Source organism: Ranitomeya variabilis, chromosome 1 (assembly GCF_051348905.1).
Source record: "Ranitomeya variabilis isolate aRanVar5 chromosome 1, aRanVar5.hap1, whole genome shotgun sequence".
Classification (NCBI taxonomy): Eukaryota; Metazoa; Chordata; class Amphibia; order Anura; family Dendrobatidae; genus Ranitomeya; species Ranitomeya variabilis.
The window spans coordinates 157,879,338-157,906,808 of record NC_135232.1 but is presented as its reverse complement, the minus strand read 5'-3'; the positions used below and the strand labels follow the sequence as shown (position 1 = coordinate 157,906,808).

General features: G+C 45.1%; 1 protein-coding gene across 10 annotated transcripts in view; it reads right to left on the bottom strand.

Annotated features, from left to right (window-relative positions):
- FER (FER tyrosine kinase) overlaps window positions 1–27,471 on the bottom strand; it is a 310,990-nt gene that overhangs the window by 270,672 nt on the left and 12,847 nt on the right. For 5 of the 10 annotated variants that reach the window (XR_013221836.1, XM_077290053.1, XM_077290067.1 and 2 more), the window contains exons 2-3: window positions 11,672–11,789; window positions 3,267–3,347 (exon numbers count right to left, since the gene is read on the bottom strand). The gene's annotated coding sequence lies outside the window, so the exon portion shown is untranslated. The remainder of the gene's footprint in view (window positions 1–3,266; window positions 3,348–11,671; window positions 11,790–27,471) is intronic. The other 5 variants (XR_013221837.1, XM_077290045.1, XM_077290076.1 and 2 more) reach the window with 1 other exon arrangement.

The following is a 27,471-nucleotide window of genomic DNA, read 5'->3' as shown; positions in this document are numbered from 1 at the left end:
CGTGTGGAGCAATTCACTGTGGGGGATTCTTACTGTGTTTGGGGGGCACTTTTGTTTGCATCATACTTTATCTGTATTATGCAAAGTTTGTTATTTCATATTTAAGGTAGGCCATTGGGCAATAGGACTTTAGTGCTCTGACATAACATTATTCCAATATTTTATTTTAAGATCTATTAACTAAAATGTACTTTGATCGTGGGACAACCCCGTTAAGTTTATTTCAGCATGATAAAGTTCATCATTGTATTTGATAAGAAAAAAAGTCCTCAATTGTAGACTTTTTTTTATTTTCATAAATATCAAAGTTGGCCTGCGACTTTGTCCAATCTTTTAATTTTGGCCCTCTGTGTATTTGAGTTTGACATTAGTGATGAGCGAACATGCTCGGATAAAGCGTTATCAGAGTATGTTGGGCGTGCTTGGATACTATTTTCGGGACCCTGCATGCTTTAAGGCGGAAGCCAGCCACAACATATGTGGGCATTACCTAACAAATAGGCAATCCTCCCTATATGTTGTTGCTGTCTCCCACCACAAAACATGCAGCTGCAGGGTCCCGAAAATGTTATCCGAGCACGCCCCATATACTCGGATAACACCCGAGAATTCTCTGATAACACGTTATCCGAACACATCCTACTCCTTTTTCGCAGCAAATTCACACAGAAATCTGCATCTGTTACATAAGGATTCTTCCCACAGAAGTCGTTGGAAGATTTCACCCCATTTATTGCAAAGGAAAATCTGGAAAAATAATGGACTTGGTGCGGACCTCGGATTGAGGCCTGTGGATGATTTATGCTTGGAAATTATCAAGAAGACCTAACAATTCCGGTTCTGTATTACACTGTGGATTTTCAGCATTTCAAACTGTATGTGTCTACAAGTATATATAGTAAGCATTAGAAATAATCCCACGCCTGATGCTTAACAAGACATGTAAAAATGCCTGGCCAGATGTGCAAGAGCAGAACCCAAATTTACAATACTGAAAAGTTAAAGGGAATTTGCAACCCATCTTAGGCCAGCCGCATGAAGCGACAGAGACCCTTATTCTAGCGATGTATCACTTACTAGGCTATTTGCTATAGTTTTGATTATAAATGATTTTCTTTGCTACAGATCTCAAAGTTCTCTAAATGCTGATCTCTGAATATCTCGTCAGCACCAAGGATTAACAGTTTTCTGGGTGCATAAGCAGAAATCTGCCAGTCAAACATGGGGCATGGTTGGCCTACATGGAAGCAGGTTTACTAGTCCTCTAGTGATCATCTTCTACTGATATAACAGTAATTTCATGAAATCTACAGCAAGCAGCCCAATAAGTTGCATCGCTGGAATCAGGCTCTCTGCCCCTTTACCATGCTGCTCTAAGTAACCTTTTCATAACATATTACGTATATTTACGTCATATGTTGTGTCCCTGCTTTTGATGGGGGCTCCCACTCAGAGCCCACATCTTTCCCTGCACATGACAGCTGATTTAATCATGTGCCTTTAACAGACACATCGGTGCTCAACTCATGGCTGTTAGACTATTAAGTCCGGCTGTCAATCCCTGACAGTGGCATTCAACACACGCCGACAGGGAGCATGCATCATTCCACGCTCCCATCGATGTGTCTTTGACAGGACTGTGCCGCGTTGATGGGTTGCCATGGTAGCGAGGAGTCTGCTGAAGACCCTTGTGCCAGTCATCATGATCCTCCAGCCCGTGGCAGGGGTTGGTAGAAGATCATTATTTCTGCTATACACACCAGTGCTGATGAACTGCTATGTAAGCACAAGTGATCGGACGATCTCAGCTTTAAGTCCCCTAAGGGCACTAAAAAAAAAGTTAAAGTTGTTTGTTTTTTTTTAATAAAGTGGGAAGAAAAGTGAAAAGAAAAAAAAAAAAAGTTCAACGCAGTGTATCAAAATATAAAATAAATTAGTCCGATCAGTAAACAGCGTAATGAAAAAAAATTAAAACTCCAGAATTATGTTCTTTCGGCGTCACGACACTGTAATAAAATGCAATTTTGGTGACAAAAATAAAAAAAAATTCAGTACAAATTTCCCATTTTATTCACCACTTTAGAAAAAAAAAAAAAAACCACGTTTAGTATCCGTGTACTCACTCACCTGAAGAAACATATTGCCAGGTCAGTTTTACCATATAGTGAACATGGTAATTAAAAAAACCAAAAACAATTATGGAATTGTATTTGTAATTTTACATCATTTGGAATATTTTTCCCCTGTTTTCCAGTACACTACATGGTAAAATAAAGGGTCATTCAAAAGTACAACTCGTCCCACAAAAAACAAGCTCTCATACAGCTATATTGACAGAAAAAAAAAAACTTGGAAGAGGAGGAAAAAAAAAAAAATGGAAAATTAACCTGGGGGTGGAATGGGTTAATATATACGGAGACAGTTTTTCTATGCCCGTAAAGTAATTAATGTCAAATCTGATAGCAGTGAAAGGATAAAGGGCTAGCCCATTCTGTCCCTGTGGAGCTGCTTGCTCTATTAGGCTAGCAAGAACGAAGAGGAGCACTAACAACTACCATCATTTACTCACTGCTAGAGAAGACATTCACGGGCCACTAGTCCTGGGGTCATGTCGGGTGGTCGGCTCCAGACCAGAGCCAGCGTACCTCCATTACCAGCTGACATTCCGGATGCCTCTTCTGATCAGTAGACCTGTGGCATGATCATGACTGCGTCTGACATCCAGCATGGAGAGAAGCTCCGGAGCATGAGGCGTTACAGTTGGGGGCAATAACAAAAGAGTATCCTCACATGTCCCATTCATTAGGCCATGTTCGCATTGAGGTTTAGCCTCACGTCAGTGTCTCTGTCAAGGCTTATGTGTAAAGCAGCGACAAATGGGTTGGGGAGTATGCGCTGATCGGAGACTGACACTAACCTGCAGATCTTGGAGCCCGGCCAGATGTGGTCGACGGTGTCTGCATCTGATATGAACGACTCCATCTGCATCACTACAGTCAGTGGCTCCGCCAGCACATACACCTAAGTACTGTTTCCCAGAGCTCTGGATATGAGCGCTGACCGAGCCACTGATGTGCAGATACAGCAGAATGTGAACACAGCCTTAGCTTTGTCAACTCTCTAACGTACAGTAGTGTCTCTCCAGGGTGATAAAATACAACACAATAATATGTTGTAAAAAAAAAAAAACATTAAATAATGAAATACAATTATACCTAAAATATGTTTTGCAAAAGCAAAGAAAACGGAAACCAAGGTCAACTTACAGGACGCTGCTCAACAGCCGCTGGATAAGGGTCCGCTCCAATATCCACTTACAGAGTCTCCAAAGATTTATGGCTTTTTTTCTATGTGAAAGAAATTAGAAGAAAAATACATTATCACAAAAGTGTTTGCTTTACCACAATAATTTCCCTATTTCCCTACTTCTCTAAAAGCCGTAGTGTTACATAATGCAGCAGACAACATATAGCAACATGTTTGTGGCTGTAAATATACTTCTGAATGGTCATAAACTGGGGGAAAAAAATGAAAAAATTCCCAGACTGTTAAAAAGAATCTGTCAGCAGGTTTTTGCCACCTGAAAGCACAGACACTCCAAATCCGGATGTGTGTCACTTACTGGGCTGCTTGCTGTAATTTTCATAAAATCACCTTTTTAGTCAGCAAATTACCATAGATTCATAGAATGGTAGAGTTGGAAGGCACCTCCAGGGTCATTGTGTACAACCCCCTGCTCAGTGCAGGAGTCATTACATCATCCCAGACAGATGTCTGTCCAGCAGCTGTTTGATGACTTCCATTGAAGGAGAACTCGCCACCTCTCGTGGCAGCCTGTTCCACTCATGGATCACCCTCGCTGTCAAATATAGGGATTTTTGTGTTACTCACAGTAAAATCCTTTTCTCCGAGACGCTCATTGGGGGACACAGGACTGTGGATGTATGCTTCTGCCGCCAGGAGGCTGACAATAAGTAAACATAAAAAAAGTTTAGCTCCTCCTCCGTCGTATACACCCCGACACTGGCTACCAGAGAATCCAGTTTGGTGCAAAAGCAGTAGGAGAACAAAAAACGAGAAATAATGTAACAGCATAAATATAGAAAACTCATGTCAAGAAAAGACCTACTGACTGATCAATTCAGACACAACCAAAGCAGCCATCAGGCTACCAGGGAGGGAGCTGTGTCCCTTAATGAGCATCTCAGAGAAAAGGATTTTACGGTGAGTAACACAAAAATCCCTATTTCTCCTTCGCCTCATTGGGGGACACAGGACTGTGGGATGTCCTAAAGCAGTCCCTGGGTGGGAAATTAACTCACTGGTTATAATTATCCAGGCAGCTGTCGTTTTAAGTGTGTTACTGCCGCCTGAAGAATCCTTCTACCCAGACTTGCATCTGCAGAGATCTGGGAGTGGACATTGTAATGCTTGGCAAAGGTATGCAGACTAGACCAGGTCGCAGCTCAGCAAACCTTTTCTGCCGAGGCCTGGTGCCGAATCGCCCAGGAAGCCCCCACTGCTCTAGTGGAGTGAGCTTTCATTCCCGCCGGGACCATCATGCCCTTGGCGCGGTAGGCCTCCTGAACAGCTGAACGTATCCACCTGGCCAAGGTAGATTTCGAGGCTGCGAATCCCTTCCTGCGACCCTCTGGGAGGACAAACAGAGCATCCCTGTCAAAAAGGAGCCGTTCGAGAAATGTACCGTAACTCCTCAGCGCTCTCACTAGGTCCTACGTATGGAGGGCTTTTTCCACACGGTGCGTCGGTGCCGGACAAAAAGAGGGAAGAACTATAGCCTCGTTAATGTGGAACGAGGAAACAACCTTCGGCAAAAAGGAGGGCGCTGGCCTGAGCACCACCTTATCCTGATGGAACCGTAAAAAAGGAGCACGACAGGAAAGGGCTGCCAACTCTGATACCCGCCTTATGGAAGTTATGGCCACTAAGAATACGACTTTCCAGGAAATGAAAGTTAAAGAAATATCCTGAAGAGGTTCGAAGGGAACTTCCTGTAAACCCCTTAAGACCAAATTAAGGTCCCAAGCCTCCAAAGGAGTTTTATAAGGAGGGACCTTATGAGCGACTCCCTGAAAAAAGGTCCTTAGCTGTAGGTTAGAAACAATCCTGAGCTGAAAAAGGACCGATAAGGCTGAAATCTGCCTTTTAAGAGTACTTGGAGCCAGCCCTGAATCCAGGCCTGCCTGGAGAAAGGCAAGAATATTTGGTACGGAAAAACGCAGAGGAGGCAACCCACGCCCTCTGCACCACGAAAGAAAAACCTTCCAAGTGTGATAGTAAATCCGAGCCGAAACGGTCTTTCGTGAACTGATCATGGTATCAGCCACCTCTTGGGAGAACTCGGCCTGAGTTAAAACCCAAGATTCAACGGCCAGGCCGTTAAACACAGGACCCCTGAGTTCTGGTGGTAAATCGGCCCTTGAGATAGAAGATATGGACGGTCGGGGAGCCGCCATGGAACTCCGGTGAGAAGCTGTACTAGGTCCGCATACCACGACCGCCGCGGCCAATCCGGGGCGACCAGAATAGCTGGCACTCTCTCTGACTTGATTTTCTTGATTACTTTCGGGAGCAGTGCCAGAGGGGGAAACAGATATGGGAGATGAAACTGGTTCCAAGTCAAAACTAGCGCATCCACGGCGATTGCCGGTGGATCTCGGTACCGGGTGACAAATCTGGGAACCTTGGCATTCCTCCCGGACGCCATTAGATCCACGTCCGGAGTCCCCCATTTATGACATATTTGCTGAAAAACCTCGGGATGGAGACACGCCCCGGACGCCAGGCCCTGCCGACTGAGGAAATCCATTGCCCAGGTCTCCTCGCCAGGAATGTGGACTGCCGAAATCACTGAGTGATTCTTCTCAGCCCAGGCCAGAATTTGCATTACTTCCTGCATGGCCGCCTTGCTGTGGGTGCCCCCCTGATGATTTATGTATCTCACTGTGGCATTGTCCGATTGAAGCCGGACAGGGCGACCCGCCAGAAGATGATGGAAATACTGCAAAGCCAGTCGAACTGCCCGAATCTCCAAGAGATTGATCGGAAGACCTGACTCCCGGGCAGACCAGCGCCCCTGAGCAGTGTGGTGAAAGAACACCGCTCCCCAACCTAGGAGACTGGCATCCGTTGTAACCACTAGCCAATTGGTTGGAGGAAAGGGTTTCCCCTTTAGCACAGGCGGGCTGTTTAACCACCATGAAAGAGCCTGTCTGACCTGGGGGGATAACCGGAACCTGAGGTTGAGGGAGAATGGACTCTTGTCCCATGCTGCTAAAAGTGCATGCTGAAGAGGCCGAAGATGAAGTTGTGCAAACGGCACTGCTTCTATTGTTGAAACCATCCTTCCCAAGACCCTCATGCCGGACTGAATTGTATGAAAGTACGGCTGCCGAAGGTTCCTCACCTCTCGCCGAAGGCCTAGGACCTTGTCCTGGGGCAGGATTGACAGGGCTTGAGAGGTGTTGAAAATTATCCCTAGAAATGAGATTCTCCGAGATGGTACTAGGGATGACTTCTTTAAGTTCACTAGCCAACCCAGATGAGAAAGTGTCTAGAGAAATGCTGACATTCTCCTCGCAGGCCTGAAAGGTCGGCCCTTTGATGAGAAGATCGTCTAAATATGGCAAGACTACTACGCCTCGGGAGTGCAGAATGGACACCACAGTTGACATGACCTTAGTTAACACCCTGTGGGCGGAGGCCAGCCCGAAGGGTAAAGCCGTGAACTGGAGTGTAAGTTGCTTATGGCAAACCGGAGAAATCTTTGATGAGGAGGAAATATGGGAATATGCAGGTAGGCATCCTGAATGTCTATCGAGGCTAAGAACTCCCCCTTTTCCATTGACGCAATGAATGACCAGAGAGATTCCATTCCTAAAATGACGAATGTTGACAAACCTGTTTAAGCGTTTTAGATCCAGAATGGGCCTCGCTGATCCGTCCTTTTTGGGTACTATAGACAGGTTGCAATAGAAGCCCTGAAATCTCTCCTCCCTTGTAACCGGAGTGATGACTCCGCAGAGACGAAGGGACTCTATAGAATCGAACAGGGCTTGACGCCGGGACTCGGACCTGGGAAGACGGGATGGGATGAACCGGAGTGGAGGTTGACAAACCAGCTCTATCTTGTACCCTGAGGACACGAGCTCTCCCACCCACTTGTCGTGAATTGAATGGAGCCAGGTCTAGTGAAACAAAAGTAGGCACCCGCCTACTCTGTTGGCGGAAATCCGAGGATGCCTCCAGTCATTTGGTTGAAAACCTTTGAGCCCTGGATCTAGGCGGCTGGGAACGCATTCTTCCCCCCCGGGTTGGTTCTATAGGAGACCCGATTGTCTCGGTCCAGATTGGGACGAACCTGCGCAGCAGGACATGAAGCTGGGGTCCATCTATTATTACGAAAGGGTTTGAAATGGGCCTGGGACTGGCGACAAAAATACTGTCTAATCCTCTGCTGAGGGAGAAAATTGCTTTTCCTCCCGTGGTATCAGAAATAAGCTGATCCAACTTCTCTCCGAATAAGCGACCCCCCTGATATGGAAGGGTTGTAAGAGATTTCTTACAGGTAGAGTCTGCCCGCCATGTTCTTAACCAGAGAGCCCTTCTAATGGCAATTGCATTTGTCACTGCAGAAGCAGCACAGTCTGCTGCGTCTAAGGATGCATTAATTAAGATAGCTCCCAGCAAGGGTTATCTGACTTGACATTTTTGTCAACTCTGCTGGCAAGTCCCTCTCTTGAAGAGCCTTTGTCAAAGATTCTGACCAAGACATCATGGCCTTAGCAACACAAGTTGCCGCAAAAGAGGGAAAAAGGGCTGAACTTGAAGCCTCAAAAAGGAATGAGCCAAACTTTCTATAAGACGATCCGTGGGATCATAAATAGAAGAGCCGTTTGGAAGGGATAACAGAGTGTTAGAGGCTAAACGGGACACCGGCGAATCTACCGAAGGAGATTCTGCCCATTTACTACGTAGCTCAGGAGAAAACGTGTATCTCGCCTTCAAGGCCTTCTGCCCTGATAAACGCTTATCCGGGAGCTCCCGGTTTCGCTAAACCAGGTCCTCAAACTCGGGGTGAGAGGAAAACACTTTATGAGACAGTCTGGCCCGCTTAAAAGAAACCTTGTGATCCGAGGGTAAGATGGGTTCGTCTTCTATTCCCAGGGTCTGACTGACGGCCCCAATCAGGCTATCTACTGACTACTGAAACCCAGGAGTCTCTAAATTAAGGGCCCCCTCTGAATCATAGTCTGACCCGAATTCCCCGCTTTCTGCTGGGGAGGGTGAGAGAAAAACGGAACTCCAGGATGCTGATGCACCTGATGGCCTGGGAGACGCTGTGAGATTTCGCTTCCCCCACGTCTGCCTAGTGTGAGCGCGGCCCCTGCAGGCTGGAGGCTCCTGAGACCCAGAGGCTCTCTCTAAGATAGATAAACTGCTGTCCCTGACTCCAGCCGGGGTCTGAAGGGACTCGATTGCTTAAGTTAGGGATGCCATGGATTGCGACAATGACATGACCCATTCCGGAGGAACCACCCCAGTCTCCGCTTGAGAGGCAGGAGTAATCGCCGGGGAGATTGCTCGCAGGGGGGGGCTCCTGAGCGCGTTCAGAGTCACAGGCCTCGCAGAGACGATTGCTCTGGGCAGGTGGGAAGGCAGAACGACAGGCTACACAAACGGTATATAGGACCGTGTGAGATTTGACCTTTCTAGACATAGTGATCTAATAAATGCTCTACCCAGGGCTTTAGACTGGGAAAAAAACAATGCTTCTGCTGTCAGGCTGGAGGGAGAAGCACTTACCCCAGTCCTGTGTCCCCACGCGTACAGTGTGGAACCAACACCAAATGATGAACAAAAGTGCCACCTTTATCCCCAGCTGCCCTCGGGGCGGAACCGCCAGGTGCAGCGCTGATGCGGCCTGTAGTAGGCCTTAGCCGGGACCCCGATTTGCTCCAGCGAGGAGAGGAGGGCGGACCGGAAGTAGACGCGCCGGAGGGGGCGGGGCCTCATAGTGCGGTCTGTCCCGGACGGAAGCCGGGCCTGAACGACCCGGAAGTGCAACCGGGAATCCTAGGCCGGAGCGTTGGGGAACTGCAGCGCAGCTCATCAACCAGACCAGCGCAGGAACGCCTGAACCTGCCCTAAAAGGTAAACCGCGCTTGTATCAGGAGCCCCCCTTTTTTACCCCCCCCCCCCTTTTTGCAAGCTAAACCCTCTGCGAGGAGAGGGCCAGCATGGGTTTAAAAAATCTAGCGGAGGGAGAGCAGAATACACGACGGTGCAGGAACCCTAGCTCCATTTTCTGCCCTGGGATAAGGAGAGGGACCGTCCACCACCCCTCTATCACCGCTGCAGAAACATAGGTGTAGAAAGCAGGGGGGGGGGGGTCACACGGACATCTGTGGGCACCTGTACAGCCTATGGTTTTAAATACCTTAGGGTGGTCAGGGCCAAGTCCGGAGTGCAATCCCACGTCGCGGGAAAGGATACGTGGAGAATACTCGCACGTGCTTGCCAGTTGCTGGTTTGGGGAGATCGGACCCTCAAAAGGGTCCGTCGCCCCTCTCAATCCATATGATGTAGAGATGAAACAAGGGTCCGAAGGATCCGGGACCCAGACGTGTGCCTCCTTCAGACACGAAGCATGAACTGGATTCTCTGGTAGCCAGTGTCAGGGTGTATATGACGGAGGAGGAGATAAACTTTTTTTATGTTTACTTAGTGTCAGCCTCCTGGCGACAGAAGCCTACACCCACAGTCCTGTGTAGACCAATGAGGAGAAGGAGAAAGGTTTTTTTCTAATATCTAATCTGTATCTTCTCCCTTTTAGTTTCATTCCATTGCTTCTCATGTTTCCATGTCCAAATGAGAATAAGGATTATCAACAGAGGACTTGTAAACCTGCTGCCATTTTGGGTCCCATATTTGTATATTACTGTAACCCCACCCCCACGACAGATTGGTAGCTTTCTGTCTATGCACAGTGTACATAGAAAGCTGACAATCAGTAGTGTGGGTGGGGTTATATAGAGCTCAGCATTCAGATAACTGGCAGATCTGCAGCAGAGAAAACAGTGATTTAATAAATACTGCACCAAGGAGCCCATGTAACAACATCACTGGAATCAGGGTCTCTGCCCCTAGATCATGCTGCTCTCAGATAAATGTGAATCTGTTACCAGGATTTTCCTTAAGTCAAGCAGGTAAATTAGCCATGGTCTTAAAAGATATTAGAAGGTCTTGTAATTGTTATATCTATTGATGTGTTATTGATTCCATGTATGTTCTCTCCAGAATTGTACAGAAAGAGGTTGTCCACTACTTTTTACATTGATGACGTATCCGTAGCTCCTTTATGAAAATTGCACATAATTATTCTATATACCGTAATAATAATAAAAAATTGCAGAGTGGAAAAACAACAGTATGAGGGACTAAAAGGTTCTGAAATAAGAACCTAAAATTATAATTTATATAAACAAACATTAAACAGATTTCTGTAGGAGGAGATATCCAGGACACCACAATTAAAAACCGCATTAACTATTTAGATTCCACTAAAAATTGTAGGCCGGCTTCTTCACTTGCACATTTCAAAACTCATACAGGTTTCTTAAGCTACTCCTAAAATTAGACATTGATAATTGGACAGCGAACAGACGCAACAGAAAGCCATCAGGCTATCTGAGATTGTTATGGAACGAGGTTGATCGGTGACTATGATCAAGATTGGTTTGCAAAAAAAAAAAAAAACAGACATATCAACATAACGCCAGTCCACATGTTCCTAGTGCTACTGTGATCAGCCTGTGTGGCCTAAACACACTACCAGGGCCTGCAGCGTCTCCAGACTTGTCTGCCATCAAGCACATCTGGGATGTCATTGGTCACTAACTGAAAAGGTATCTGCCAGCAGTGGATCTTGATGATCTGGGTAACCAAATGCATTCAGCATGGAAGAACAATTCCCACACAACCAATAATAACCTCACTGATAGCATGCTAAGTAAGTGCGTGTATTTCTGTGCACTGAATAAATCAACATGTATTGAAAATTGTGTTTTCATATTTGTATCACTTGTTGAGGAGTTTATATATAAGGAGTTATAACAGAATCATAACAAAGACTAAATACAGTAGATAAAATTAGCTATTCTGCTTTTTGAACTCTGTTTTCACTTTAGCCAGTACTTGCTGTGCTGCTTGTCATTTACTGGACTTGATGAAGACCCTGATGATTTGAGAGTTGAACTGAGTTGTACCTATTGGTCATTGAAGTTACAAGCTAACTGCTCTACTGACATCTGTAGGTCATTCTGAAGCTTTTGGCCCACGTACGCTTTATCCCAACATCGGGCAAGCCAAAGATATTAGTGTATCGGGGGGGGGGGCAGTTAAATGACCTCTCTGGGAAGATAGCGGGGCTTAATATAACTCTTGCTTATTGACTCAAATAACCTTTCCGGGCTGTCTCCTCTGTTCTTTTTCCAGAAAGTCAGCAATTACATCCTTCCCTTCTGTGTAATGTCATATTAACTTGTGTCACTAAAAGAATGCCAGTAAGGAGTGCAGCCATCTGCAAATCACATCCACTACATTCTGCAAAACGTACATTTCATCATTAATAGTAATGGGGAGCACTTACAGCCTGAACGACGACCTCTCGACATACCGTACCTCGTTCATTCATTTCCTTGCATGCTGGAGCTGGTGTCTTAAGGCCAAAGAGAATCTTCTGACTGCTGTTTGCATGGAATTCCTTTCTGCAGAGAGAGGAATGCAAGTGTCAGTAACATCCGCTGAGGAAGCCTTGCTCCAGGCTACACATTCACAATACAAGGAACTGATGAGAGATGCATGCGTGGAAAAAAAACACATCATGGTCCACATTTACAAGACGTGCTCTTCCACATTGTACCGATGTACTTGCAAAAGAAAATTAAAAATCTGACAGCTGCGGCTTGCAAGAAACTTAAAGGGAACCTGTCACCCCCCCTGGCGTTTTTAACTAAAAGAGCCACCTTGTGCAGCACTAATGCTGCATTCTGACAAGGTGGCTCTTTTAGTTATTGGTGCTGTAACTGCCGAAATAATCAGTTTTGTAATTTGTCAGAAATACCTGGTCTTCAGTCAAGGAGGCCGGCTTTCCCCCCCTGCTGCAGATGCCACACAGCCGTCACTCAAGTCTTCTTGGTGCCGGGCACCGCCTCCTCACCGCTGTTTTCAAATGTGTCGGCGCCTGCGCTCTTTTCCCCTGCCTTGGGCAGGCGCAGTGAGCGCTGCCCGTCTGTCCTCATATGCAGTCCAGCTGACTGCACCTGTGCGGCCGCCCTGCCTGTGAATCCCAGCCCCGTAATGTGAATAAATTAGAAGGCACTGCGGGGCTGGGATTCACAGGCAGGGCGGCCGCACAGATTCTGGAGATTTGCCCGGTTCTTCCCACTTGCCCTGTAGCAGTGGCAAGTGGCAGTGGCAAGTGGGGTAATGAGGGGTTAATGTCACCTTCCTATTTAAAGGTGACATTAAGCCGGCTTAGTAATGGAGAGGTGTCAATAAGACACCTCTCCATTACTAATCCTATAGTTGTAAAAGGGTTAATCAAACACACCACACAGTAAGAAAAGAGTCTATTAATGAAATAAAACAATATACACATTTTTCCATCTTTATTAGTCTGGCATTCCAAGCAAAGCCCTCGGTCTCCTGAAAAAATGTCAAAATAATAAACTAACAATATACCCATACCTGTCCGGTGTACAGTAATCCATATCTAGGGGAATTTAAAGTTTACAAGCGGGAGCGCTGCTAATGCTACCACTCCCAGCTGTAAACTACTGTGGAATGAATGAAATGCTGGGAGCAGAGCATCATTGACTAGCGGTGACATCACCGAATCTGCGCTCCCTGCCAGTCTGAACTAAAATGAACTCTTCAGCGTGGGAAAATGCCAGATGTGGCACACGGTTGCCACACGGATGTATCACATGGACACGGATATCTCCGGTACCGTGTTTACTGGTACCGGAAATATCAGGACGTGTGAAACCGGCCTTAGGCTGCCGTCACACTAGAAGTATTTGGTCAGTATTTTACATCAGTATTTGGAAGCCAAAACCAGGAGTGGAACAATCAGAGGAAAAGTACAATAGAAACATATGCACCACTTCTGCATTTATCACCCACTCCAGGTTTTGGCTTACAAATACTGATGTAAAATACTGACCAAATACTGATAGTGTGACGGCAGCCTTAGGCAAACTATTCCTGACCAATTCACCTCCCCCAGCTGTTAAATTTGTAATTGTGTATTTTTTCATGAACTCATGTGTTTTTCGTCAGACATAAAAATCTTTTTCCACTAAATAATTTGATCAACTTGCCCTTTTTTCCAGAAATGGTTTTAAGGTTTCACATATGTCTGGCATTGGTGACCTGTGTTCATGCTTCTGTGGTGGAAGCAATGCTGAACATTGGGATCCTGAAAAACGCAAAAAAAAAACTACAGCCTAAAAGTACTGTATATACTCGTATATAAGTCGAGTTTTTCAGCACATTTTTTTGTGCTGAAAACGCCCTCTTCAGCTTATACACGAGTCATTGTCCCAGAAAGATGGCGGTGGAGGGGGAGCGGCGGAGGAGCGTGTCACAGAGGCAGGAGACAGCGGCCTGTGCCCCTGCTAAAGAGAAATGAATATTCACTGCGCTGGCAGTGAATATTCATTTCTCTGTAATAGTGCACAGTGACAGCCGCCAGCTTCCAGCACACATCCCACATACCTTCCCTGCGTGCCCTCGCTGCATCTCGTTCGTTCCGGCGCCAGCAGCTCTTCCGGCTGAGCTATCACGTGGCTCATTAAGGTAATGAATATTCACCTCTCTCCACTCCTGTAGGCGTGGAGTGCTTATTCATTACTTTAAAGGGACACTGTCACCCCCTCCAGCCGTTATAAACTAAAAGAGCCACCTTGTGCAGCAGTAAAGCTGCATTCAACCAAGGTGGCTCTTTTAGTTTTTGTTGCTGTTATTCCCCAAATAAAGGTATTTATAATTCTGCCCAAATACCTTTCTTTAGACCTGGAGGCAGGTCTGAACCCCCCTCTTTGAAGCGCCAAACTGCCGTCAGTCATATCTTCTGGGGCGCTGGTCTGGTTCTTGGTAGAATGCAGCTTTACTGCTGCACAAGGTGGCTCTTTTAGTTTAAAACGGCTGGAGGGGTGACAGTGTCCCTTTAATGAGTGGGGGCCACGTGATCGCTCAGCCAGAAGAGCTACTGGCACCGAAACGAGATACAGCGAGGGCATGCAGGCAAGGTAAGTAGGATGTTTTACTTTTGTTTTTTTATAGGAATCATGCATACAAGGATAGGTGATAAGGAGCCATGCACACCAAGGCACAAGGACCAACACAAGGATATGGGTAAGCTATGGGGCTTCACATTATCACCACGGCATACCTTTTACCATCTAATGTGTAATACTTCCCTCAGTATGGTGACATCATACTATGCTCATAAGATAAGCGCTGAATATGAGGGCTAGAAGTAGTGGAGGTGGCTGTAGCTACACTGAAGCAGCAGCTATGAAGATGTAGCCCACTGAGCCCCGTTCCCACGATGAGCTTTGATGGTGCAGAGTTTCTGAACTCTTTAATAGGTTACTTGCATTTTTTTCTATAATACGCATGCTCACAGAAAGTTTTTGTGTTCTCCAACTCCACGTTAGAAAAGCTTTTTTCTTTTTCAGCTAACAGATCCACATGAAAATGTAGGGCCCATTTTATTAAGACGTTTACTCCAGAAATGTCTGGAGGTGTCGCATGACAGTTAAGAGAGCTGCTAAACTCACTGAATGGCATGTACCTCGTAATAAATTAGCACATCTTACCGCTGCAGCCCTTTGATTAAGACGGATACCTTAAAGCACCAATCCAGCATTTGTTTTTTATTTACTTTATTGCTGGAGTTGGCGCTACAAATCTAAGGTCTCGGTCTTTAATATCATACTTACCAGCCGCCAAATTCATCTGTTATCTCCTGCAGGTTGTGACCTGCCAGATCGCTCTAATGTTTGCCGGGCAATCTGGAAGTCACAACTCAATGTACGTTTATGGGAGCCAGAACGGGACTCTCATAGACTGAGAGCTTGTGACTCATCTCTGGCTTCTGGTCAGTCAAAAGTTGCGGTCACAAGGTGGCGGCACCGGACCGAAGGAAAGCCAGGAAGAGCTCAAGACGGCGGCTGATGAGTATAACGCTAGGGTCAGGGAAATTAGATTGGTGACATCACTCCTGTGCTGAAATTAGAAAAAAAATATACAGGAGTGGCGCTTAAATGAATCAAACTTTTTTTGTAGGATGTAAAAATTGTCTAGGCACTATTTTGGCTTGCATATAATGTACTGTATATTTGTTATTAATTACAACTATTTTTTCTTTTTGGGAGGGGATTTTTTTTACGGCATTCAATGCCCAGAATAAATTAACTTAATGGAAACCTGTCACGTGAAAAAATGCTATAAACCTGCAGATATGGGGTTAATAGCATTCTGAACCTGCACGGCGCCCTCACAGAGCAGAAATTAACTTTATTCCTCCCTTCCAGCTGTCATGTTTAAGTAGTGGAGACAGCGCCGATTCACTCACCACTCTGTAGTGTACCCCCAGCACTGACTGACAGCAGCTCATCATTAGGGCCTGCTGTCAGTCAGTGTGGGGGGAGCGGATACAGTTGCTGCTCTCTATACACTGAGCAGGGATTGGGCATGCGTCAGCGCCACTCCCATGACAAACCCAAACACTGCTGGGAGGAATAAAGATCATTTCCTGTCATCAGTGGGGGTCTAAGTACCGGAACCAGGAACACTCAGAATGCTATTAACTGGCAGACTAACTCCATATCTGCAGGTTAACAGCGTTTTATCACTTTACAGGTTCCCTTTAAATTAACCGTGTGAGCTGCTCCAATTTTGCTATACTGAATTCATTTAGTTTTTCTCATTTTGCACAATTGAAAAATTAAAAAATTGGGTCTTGGCATGCAACATTTTTTATTTTCATGTATTTATTTTTTGTCTATGGAGCTGTAGGAGGACTTTTCTTCCTTTTTTGAAGGGTGACTTAGGCTACTTTCACACTAGCGTCATGCACTGCACGTCGCTATGCGTCGTTTTGTAGAAAAAACGCATCCTGCAAAAGTGCTTGCAGGATGCGTTTTTTCTCCATTGACTTGCATTAGCGACGCATTGCCACATGTCGCAACTGTCTTGCGACGGTTGCGTCGGACCGTTGCGGCCAAAAAACGTTGCATGTAACGTTTTTTGGTGCGTCGTGTCCAGCATTTCCGACCGCCCATGCGCGGCCGGAACTCTGCCCCCTCCTCCCCGCACCTCACAATGGGGCAGCGGATGCGCTGAAAAACAGCATCCGCTGCCCCCGTTGTGCGGCGCTTCCACAGTATGGGTCGGTGCGCCGCAACGTCACATTGCGACGTGCAGTGCACGACGCTAATGTGAAAATAGCCTAAGCTTCCATTCACTATTTTGACCTAAATAGGTTTTCCTGACAAGTATTCTACTGCGGATTGGCTGTTGCGGTCAGGAGATGCCCTCACCTTCCTATCTGTTAATGCCAGGAGACCAACAGGGGAACCAGGATGGACCACCTTTCCGCTAAGTTTGTATAGTGGTTTTTTTTTTTACTAATTTCTTACACAACCCTGGATGCATTAATGAGAACATGAAAACTCCAATAAGGCTACGTCCCCACGGACAGTAATCGGCAGCACTTTGGACACACATGTCCGCTCCATCTAAAGTGCTGCCGGCTTTTGAACGCAGGTGATCATTGAACTGTACGGAATCTCCACATCCTATACATTGCACTGGTGATATTTATCTTGCGGAGACTGAGCGAATCCGCAAGATAAATAGACATGCTGCGGTCTGGAAAGACACGCCGCATGTCCGTGTCGGCAGGGAAGCCGCGGGTGCCGCTGTATGTAGAGTGGAGATGGGATTTCTTGAAATCCCATCCACCATGCTGTAACATCTGGACGCTGCGGGTGTACACAGCGTCCAACCCGCAGCATTTACCGACCGTGGAAACTTACCCTAAGGATGCAACCTGGAGTATGTGTTTTGTTATTTTATTTTTTCCATACTACAGCGATAGATAGATAGATAGATAGATAGATAGATAGATAGATAGATAGATAGATAGATAGATAGATAGATAGATAGATAGATAGATAGATAGATAGATACACAGTACAGACCAAAAGTTTGGACACACCTTCTCATTGAAAGATTTCTCTGTATTTTCATGACTATGAAAATTTTACATTCACACTGAAGGCACCAAAACTATGAATTACCACATGTGGAACTATATACTTAACAAAAAAGTGTGAAACAACTGAAATTATGTCTTATATTCTAGGTTCTGCAACGTAGCCACCTTTTGCTTAGATGACTGCTTTGCACACTCTTGGCATTCTCTTGATGAGCTTCAAGAGGTAGTCACCGGGAATGGTCTTCCAACAATCTTGAAGGAGTTCCCAGAGATGCTTAGCACTTGTTGGCCCTTTTGGCTTCACTCTGCGGTCCAGCTCACCCCAAACCATCTCGATTGGGTTCAGGTCTGGTGACTGTAGAGGCCAGGTCATCTGGTGTAGCACCACATCACTCTCCTTCTTGGTCAAATAGCCCTTAAACAGCCTGGAGGTGTGTTTAGGGTCATTACCCTGTTGAAAAATAAATGATGGTCCAACTAAACGCAAACCGGATGGAATAGCATGCCGCTGCAAGATGCTGTGGTAGCCATGCTGGTTCAGTATGCCTTCAATTTTGAATAAATCTCCAACAGTGTCACCAGCAAAGCAGCCCCACACCATCACACCGCCTCCTCCATGCTTCACGGTGGGAACCAGGCATGTAGAGTCCATCGTTTCACCTTTTCTGCGTCGCACAAAGACACGGTGGTTGGAACCAAAGATCTCAAATTTGGACTCATCAGACCAAAGCACAGATTTCCACTGGTCTAACGTCCATTCTTTGTGTTCTTTAGCCCAAACAAGTCTCTTCTGCTTGTTGCCTGTCCTTAGCAGTGGTTTCCTAGCAGCTATTTTACCATGAAGGCCTTCTGCACAAAGTCTCCTCTTAACAGTTGTTGTAGAGATGTGTCTGCTGCTAGAACTCTGTGTGGCATTCACCTGGTCTCTAATCTGAGCTGCTGTTAACCTGCGATTTCTGAGGCTAGTAACTCGGATAAACTTATCCTCCGAAGCAGAGGTGACTCTTGGTCTTCCTTTCCTGGGGCGATCCTCATGTGAGCCAGTTTCTTTGTAGCGCTTGATGGTTTTTGCCACTGCACTTGGGGACACTCTCAAAGTTTTCCCAATTTTTCGGACTGACCTTCATTTCTTAACCCCTTTCTGCCATTGGACGTACTATTCCGTCCATGTGGGGTGGGCCCTAATTCCCAAGGACGGAATAGTACGTCCAGCGCGATCGGCAGCGCTCACGGGGGGAGCGCGGCCTATCGCGGCCGGGTGTCAGCTACCTATCGCAGCTGACATCCGGCACTATGTGCCAGGAGCGGTCACGGACCGCCCCCGGCACATTAACCCCCGGCACACCGCGATCAAACATGATCGCAGTGTGCCGGCGGTACAGGGAAGCATCGCGCAGGGAGGGGGCTCCCTGCGGGCTTCCCTGAGACCCCCGGAGCAACGCAATGTGATCGCGTTGCTGCGAGGGTCTCTTACCTCCTATCCCTGCAGGTCCCGGATCCAAAATGGCCGCAGGGCTGCATCCGGGTCCTGCAGGGATTACTTCCGGGTGCAGACCAGGCTCTGGTAAGCCTGCAGCACTGGAACTCAGATCGGTGATCTGACAGAGTACTGTGCAAACTGTCAGATCAGCGATCTGTGATGTCCCCCCCTGGGACAAAGTAAAAAAGTTAAAAAAAAAAAAAAAAATATATTATTCCCATAAATACATCCCTTTATCTAAATTAAAAAAAATCAAACAATAAAAGTACACATATTTAGTATCGCCGCGTCCGTAACAACCCCACCTATAAAACTATATCACTAGTTAACCCCTTCAGTGAACACCGTAAAAAAAAAAAAAAAAAAAGGCAAAAAAACAACGCTTTATTCTCATACCGCCAAACAAAAAGTGGAATAACACGCGATCAAAAAGAATAACCATGGAACTGCTGAAAACGTCATCTTGTCCCGCAAAAAACGAGCCGCCATACAGCATCATCAGCGAAAAAATAAAAAAGTTATAGTCCTCAGAATAAAGCGATGCCAAAATAATTATTTTTTCTATAAAATAGTTTTTATCGTATAAAAGCGCCAAAACATAAAAAAAAGATATAAATGAGGTATCGCTGTAATCGTACTGACCCGAAGAATAAAACTGCTTTATCAATTTTACCTAACGCGGAACGGTATAAACGCCTCCCCCAAAATAAATTCATGAATAGCTGGTTTTTGGTCATTCTGCCTCACAAAAATCGGAATAAAAAGCGATCAAAAAATCTCCCGTGCCCGAATATGTTACCAATAAAAACGTCAACTCGTCCCGCAAAAAACAAGACCTCACATGACTCTGTGGACTCAAATATGGAAAAATTATAGCTCTCAAAATGTGGAAACGCAAAAAATATTTTTTGCAATAAAAAGCATCTTTCAGTGTGTGACGGCTGCCAATCATAAAAATCCGCTAAAAAACCCGCTATAAAAGTAAATCAAACCCCTCTTCATCACCTGCTTAGTTAGGGAAAAATAAAAAAATTTAAAAAATGTATTTATTTCCATTTTGGGGTTAGGGCTGGGGTTAGGGCTGGGGTTAGGGCTGGGGTTAGGGCTGGGGTTAGGGCTGGGGTTAGGGCTGGGGTTAGGGCTGGGGTTAGGGCTGGGGTTAGGGCTGGGGCTAAAGTTAGGGTTAGGGTTTGGATTATATTTACGGTTGGGAATAGGGTTGGGATTAGGGTTAGAGGTGTGGTTAGGGTTATCGTTGGGATTAGGGTTAGGGGTGTGTTTGGATTAGGGTTTCAGTTATAATTTGGGGTTACCACTGTTTAGGCACATCAGGGGCTCTCCAAACGCGACATGGCGTTCGATCTCAATTCCAGCCAATTCTGCGTTGAAAAAGTAAAACAGTGCTCCTTCCCTTCCGAGCTCTCCCGTGCGCCCAAACAGGGGTTTACCCCAACATATGGGGTATCAGCGTAATCAGGACAAATTGGACAACAACTTTTGGGGTCCAATTTCTCCTGTTACCCTTGGGAAAATACAAAACTGGGGGCTAAAAAATAATTTTGGGGGGAAATTTTTATTTTTATTTTCATGGCTCTGCTTTATCAACTGTAGTGAAACACTTGGGGGTTCAAAGCTCTCACAACACATCTAGATGAGTTCCTTAGGGGGTCTACTTTCCAAAATGGTGTCACTTGTGTTTTTTTTTTACTGTTTAGGTACATTAGGGGCTCTGCAAACGCAATGTGACGCCTGCAGACCATTCCATCTAAGTCTGCATTCCAAATGGCGCTCCATCCCTTCCGAGCCCTCCCATGCGCCCAAACAGTGGTTCCCCCCCACATATGGGGTATCAGCGTACTCAGGACAAATTGGACAACAACTTTTAGGGTCCAATTTCTCCTGTTACCCTCGGGAAAATACAAAACTGGGGGCTAAAAAATAATTTTTGTGGGAAAAAATGTTTGTTTTATTTTTTCGGCTCTGCATTATAAACTTCTGTGAAGCACTTGGTGGGTCAAAGTGCTCACCACACCTTTAGATAAGTTCCTTAGGGGGTCTACTTTCCAAAATGGTGTCACTTGTGGGGGGTTTCAATGTTTAGGCACATCAGGGGCTCTCCAAACGCAACATGGCGTCCCATCTCAATTCCTGTCAATTTTGCATTGAAAAGTCAAACGACGCTCCTTCGCTTCGAGCTCTGTCATGCGCCCAAACAGTGGTTTACCCCCACATATGGGGTATCGGCGTACTCAGGACAAATTGTACAACATCTTTTGGCGTCCATTTTCTCCTGTTACCCTTAGTAAAATAAAACAAATTGGAGCTGAAGTACATTTTGTGTGAAAAAAAGTTAAATGTTCATTTTTATTTAAACATTCCAAAAATTCCTGTGAAACACCTGAAGGGTTAATAAACTTCTTGAATATGGTTTTGAGCACCTTGAGGGGTGCATTTTTTAGAATGGTGTCACACTTTGGTATTTTCTATCATATAGACCCCTCAAAATGACTTCAAATGAGATGTGGTCCCTAAAAAAAATGGTGTTTTAAAAATGAGAAATTGCTGGTCAACTTTTAACCCTTATAACTCCCTAGCAAAAAAAAAAAATTTGGTTCCAAAATTGTGCTGATGTAAAGTAGACATGTGGGAAATGTTACTTATTAAGTATTTTGTGTGACATATCTCTGTGATTTAATTGCATAAAAATTCAAAGTTGGAAAATGGCGAAATTTTCAAAATTTTCGACAAATTTCCGTTTTTTTATCAAATAAACGCAGGTAATATCAAAGAAATTTTACCACTATCATGAAGTACAATATGTCTCGAGAAAACGGTGTCAGAATCACCGGGATCCGTTGAAGCGTTCCAGAGTTATAACCTCATAAAGGGACAGTGGTCAGAATTGTAAAAATTGGCCTGGTCATTAACGTGCAAACCACCCTTGGGAGTGAAGGGGTTAAAGTAATGATGGCCAATCATTCTTCTTAACTGCTTTTTTTCTTGCCATAATACAAATTCTAACAGTCTATTCAGTAGGACTATCAGCTGTGTATCCACCGGACTTCTGCACAACACAACTGATGGTCCCAACACCATTTATAAGGCAAGAAATCCCACTTATTAAACCTGACAGGGCACACCTGTGAAGTGAAAACCATTCCCGGTGACTGCCTCTTGAAGCTCATGAAGAGAATGCCAAGAGTGTGCAAAGCAGTCATCAAAGCAAAAGGTGGCTACTTTGAAGAGCCTAGAATATAAGACATAATTTCAGTTGTTTCACACTTTTTTGTTAGGTATATAATTCCACATGTGTCAATTCATAGTTTCGATGCCTTCAGTGTGAATGTACAATTTTCAAAGTCATGAAAATACAGAAAAATCTTTAACATGAGAAGGTGTGTCCAAACTTTATCTATATATATCTATCTATCTATATATATATATTTTAGTCCCCTTCCCTCTTTAAAGGGAACCTGTCACCCCGTTTTTTGAAGATGGTGGTGACAGCGCTGTTTCTCTCCCAGAATCCTGCTCATCATTACGTTGGTGGCGTAGTGGTGTGCGCATGTCCAAAAGGCGAATCCACTGCCCAGGTGATGAAAAACAGCGCGATCTGCGCTATTCAGCCGTTTACCGGTGGGCGCGGCCATCTTTCCTGTGGCCGCGCGTGCGCAGATTGAGCGCTCTGCTGCCCGGGGCTTCAGGAAAATGGCCGCGGGATTCTGCGCGTGCGCAGATGGAGATCGCGGCGGCCATTTTCCTGAAGCCCCGGGCAGCAGAGCGCTCAATCTGCGCACGCGAGGCCACAGGAAAGATGGCCGCGCCCACCGGTAAACGGCTGAATAGCTCTTTTTCATCTCCTGGGCAGTGGATTAGCCTTTTGGACATGCGCACACCACTACGCCACCAACGTAATGATGAGCAGGATTCTGGGGGAGAAACAGCGCTGTCACCACGCCCATAGGACCAGAGCAGCGTGAGTGACAGCAGAAAACGGCGACTTTACAAAGGTATTTCGGCAGCATAGGTGGGGAATAAAGGCACACAAAGACACAAATGTAACGCCCAGCTCTGCCCCTATTTAACGCTATTTTTAGCTCATCTTCAAAAAACGGGGTGACAGGTTCCCTTTAAAGAAGAGGAAGGATTAGGCAGTGTTTTTTTTTTTTTGCTGCACCTTTATGCAAATTAAAAGCTGCGTTTTACAGTACCATCAAAAGCTGAGATTTCAAAAATCTCATGCACACACTTTTTTTCCCTAACTAAATTTTAAAACTGCAGCGGTTTTTCACCCATAAAAAGCAATGAGACAGTGAAAAAAACACAGGAAAAAATGCTTTTCGCTGCATTAATGCAGCATTTTGAAGCATATTTTAATTAATAAAGCTAACTTTATTAAACATGTGTTGTAGACAAAGCATACATGTGTAATCCACACCCCAAAACTCTGAAAAAAAACAAAAAAACGCAAAAACTCTGAAAACCGGGCGTTTTAAACACAACATTTTTGACTGTAGAGAAAAAGAAAAAAAGGGCCCAAAATGCTGCGTGTGAATATAGCCTAAGCATTAACTTCAATTTCTACAATTTAGATGGCAGATAGAGGATAGAGAGGGCATAGATCCTGTGCGGTGACCGCCCTGTACCCCAACAGTAGGGAATAGTGCAGAAAATACAGCTGAGCTTCTGTGGAAGTGACAACTGATAAATAGTGTTGAGCGAGTGTGCTCGGGTGGTCTCCGAGTATTTGAGGGTGCTCGTAGATTATGTTTGTGTCCCCGCACCTGCATGATTTGTGACTGCTAAACAACCTGAATACATGTGGGGATTCTCTAACTAACAGGCAATCCCTCAGTGTGTTCAGGTTGTCTAGCAGCCGCAAATTATGCAGCTGCAGAGACAAATCTGCGAGCACTCACAAATACTCGGAGACCACCGAGCCTGCTCGGAAATCTCGAGTAACAAGCACACTCGCTCATCACTACTGGCAAACTATTGATTAGCTTTCTGCTGACTGACCACAATCTAGCATTGGCTTCAGTAACAGATAATACATGCTGCTACTCATAACATTCAATACATTTATGGCATAAATGTTTAAAATGGCAATACCCCTTTAAAAATGAATGGAAAGACTTAGGCTACGTTCACATTTGCGTTGTTGGGCGCAGCGTCGTCGACACATACCGACGCATGCGTCATGCGCCCCTATCTTTAACATGGGGGGCGCATGGACATGCGTCGGTATGCGTTTTCTAGCGTTTTACGACGCATGCGTCATATAGACGCACAAGACAGGGCGCAGGGGACGCTACATGTTGCAGTTTTCCTGCGTCCTAATTTTTTTTTAAAACGCATGCGTCGCACTTGGATCGTAAATGCGCCAAAAAAAAACATTAGTGTCTATAGAAAACGCATAGGGTGCAAGTGCCTGTGTCGTCCTGCGTTGTTCGACGCATGAGTCTTTTGAGAAAAAAACAGTGAAGTGTCAATTTTTGTAACGTTAGACGCATGCGTCACAAAACACTGCGTTGTGCATGCGTTTTGCGTTGCGTCGCCGACGCTGCGCCCAACAACGCAAATGTGAACGTAGCCTTATGCACTTGTCATACATAATCAGCGAGATAAAATACACTATCGGATCAATTATTTTGTAGCTCATTTCAAGGTTATTATACTTGGTACTGTTTAATGCAAGGTCCAAAGTCATTGTAGTTCACGTTCTTATTATTTATTGCTGTATAAAGGCGTTACACATATCTAATGTTACATGCCGCAGTATCACAGCATTTCAGATTTCCGTTATAGTATTTAAATCTAAATTATACCGCTCCCACAAGGTCTGAAATAAAATTTTGAAAGAGTACCTGGCACTAGGTTTTCTGTTTTGTTTTTTTTAAACTGCAAAACTGTTCCAGAAATGTGGGCCTTTTAATCTAGTGGTAATTTTTACAGTCTTCACTAAGATGTGTCTCACAGGATCCTCTGGGGCGTGTCTTTAGGATGCTCTGCATTATTACCCTGTGAACCACACCCTGTAAAAAAAAAAAAAAAAAAAAAAAAAAAAGACATGAAAAGTAGTATAAATAAAAAGCCCTAATTTCTGGAAACAATGGATTTAGAAAACAAAAATTAAACCAGAACACTCAGGGGAGCAGCAGGAATAAAAGAGCAAAACGGGTTACTTCAGACCTGTTCATTGTCCTCTGTGTATAGAGTAGGCAGGAAAAACCGCTGCCGGCCACACAATCCATCGTTTGGACAACAGCTATGTATTGTGAATGGGGGACACATGGGGGACTTAAGCATGTGTAACAATCTTTTGCCTTGTTAGCCATAAAGTGTATGGATATTAGCAGATCACAGAATTTAAATTTAATTTTAAATTTAATTTCTCCTTTATAAAGGCACCACATTTAATAGAGCAGGCTGATGAAGGGGCCAACAATGAATGCATGATCGCCTGGAGAACACTAGCTTGATGGTGCAGACATACACAAAGTACTGCTTATTAATGGGTATCCAAAAACAAGCCATAATGATTAATGTCACTGGACGAAAGACAAAAGAGAGTTTGTTCTCAAATAAAATGAGTGTTCATAGCAACTATTATTATTATTCCAGCACGGCCCACTTTAGTGTAAAGTCTATGGACACCCTTCATCCAAGGTGCAATTCACAGATCTTAATCCTCAGTATGGGCAATGGTAAGACAATAGCCATTCACATCAGTCACATCCACATTACACAATCACTAGTCATCTATTCCAACCACATGGGATACCTGAAATCTACCCAACCCATGGCCAGGACAAAAGATCACCCCGCCAGGTCCGGCTACAAGGTTAGGCGTCCGCTGTGTGTCCGACAACACGGGCTGTATGTACAGACAAAACAAGAGCTTGTTCCTTCTCACATCATCTGACAGAAACCTGATCACCACACCTGATCCCACACAGCACGAAATGTCAGACATAACCTTACCCGTGACATGTTCACACACATGATCAGGATCAGCCTCAGCTCCCATCACTATACTAATGATGTAGTATTGACCGGCACTGATCACACATATAAAGCCCTAAAAATGTGGTAGAAAGATCCTGCATAATGGGTGTACTCGCACTCGTTTATCTGCCAATACAGTCTGCGCTACAGGAGCGGTTCTGAGTTTTATACTCCAGTGCTTCCAGGGTAAGCCATTCACATCCACTGACAGCGAAACATCACAGAATTATGTAAGAAAGGAATCTAAATACAAGACTGAATGCACACAGCCATGTGCGGTGACCAGAGTGCGGACGGTGACGAATGCCAACATGACCTTCGTAGTATTCATTGCTCAGGGAAGAAAAAGGTAAGAGCAACTGCAGTCAATGACAAAATATACCACAACGTCCACAGAGCTGCTGCCGACTTGAAAGCAAAATCCACAGAAAAATCCACATCGAGTCTGCAGATTTGTTATTCACTAAACATGGTGGTGATGCTGAAAGTTCCCCCACTTAGCTAATAATTACACCATGAATGCTAGTGCTTCTACAGGAAGAAATATCAAGGCTGGAAGCAGAGTGAGGGCAATAACTCAGCGCCGTCAGAATTGAAGGGAAAAACGAGTTTTATGGTAACCAGGTAAAGAAATGCAAAATAACTGTTCCATCTAGACTTGTTCGCAGGAAGCAAATCAAACCGATCCTGCCAATGATTTCTGAAGCAAAGGATGTTTACTGTTCCACGTCCTTATCTAAGGCTACTTTCACACTAGCGTCGTACGACCCACGACGAATTGCGTCGTTGCAATGTACCGACGCAAGCAGTGAAAGCGCAGCACAACAGGGGCAGCGGATGCTGTTTTTCAACGAATCCGCTGCCCCATTGTGAGGTGCGGGGAGGAGGGGGCGGAGGTCCGGCCGCGCATTTGGTGGCGACGGTCTGACGCAACCGTCGCACGACGGTTGCGACGTGTCGCACTGCGTCGCTAATGCAAGTCTATGGAGAAAAAACACATCCTGCAAGCACTTTTGCAGGATGCGTTTTTTCTACTAAACGACGCATAGCGATGTGTAGTGCACGACGCTAGTGTGAAAGTAGCCTAAGATGATACCTGTCTGGTGAGAAGATATTCAGTGTAGAACCACTGGATAAGTATAAAAGGGCTTATAGTTTATACTCTCAAAAAGATTTTTTATCAAAAGCGCTTTTAAACTTCCACAGATAGCCAACTACTGGCAATGCTGATCATCTAGCCCGACCCAGGGTTTCGCCACGAATATTCGCTCCTTCTTTAGTTACTAGCTGTCATTTTATGAAACCGAATGGAACAGTAAACAACATTTGATTCGGAAATCACTGTCGGGTCCAGACCGATGCGACTTTTGTGGACGAGTTTGGATGGAAGGTTTTTTGCTTATCTTTATCTGATTCACTGATTGTGGTTATCTCAGGAAGACCAGCAACCCGATAGCTTGATATCATCAAGATAATGGTGAAGGAGACCCTGGTGGACCTATCTAGGATTGCACAAGATCAATCTTCCTACAGAACATTCATTCAGAACATTATTAGTATTATTATTATTATTATTATTATCTGGTTCACAATGAACTCGCTTTTCCCTAGAACCCGGATATGGTGGAGAATCACTACACATTTCTGGGGTAACTTATTATTCAAGGCT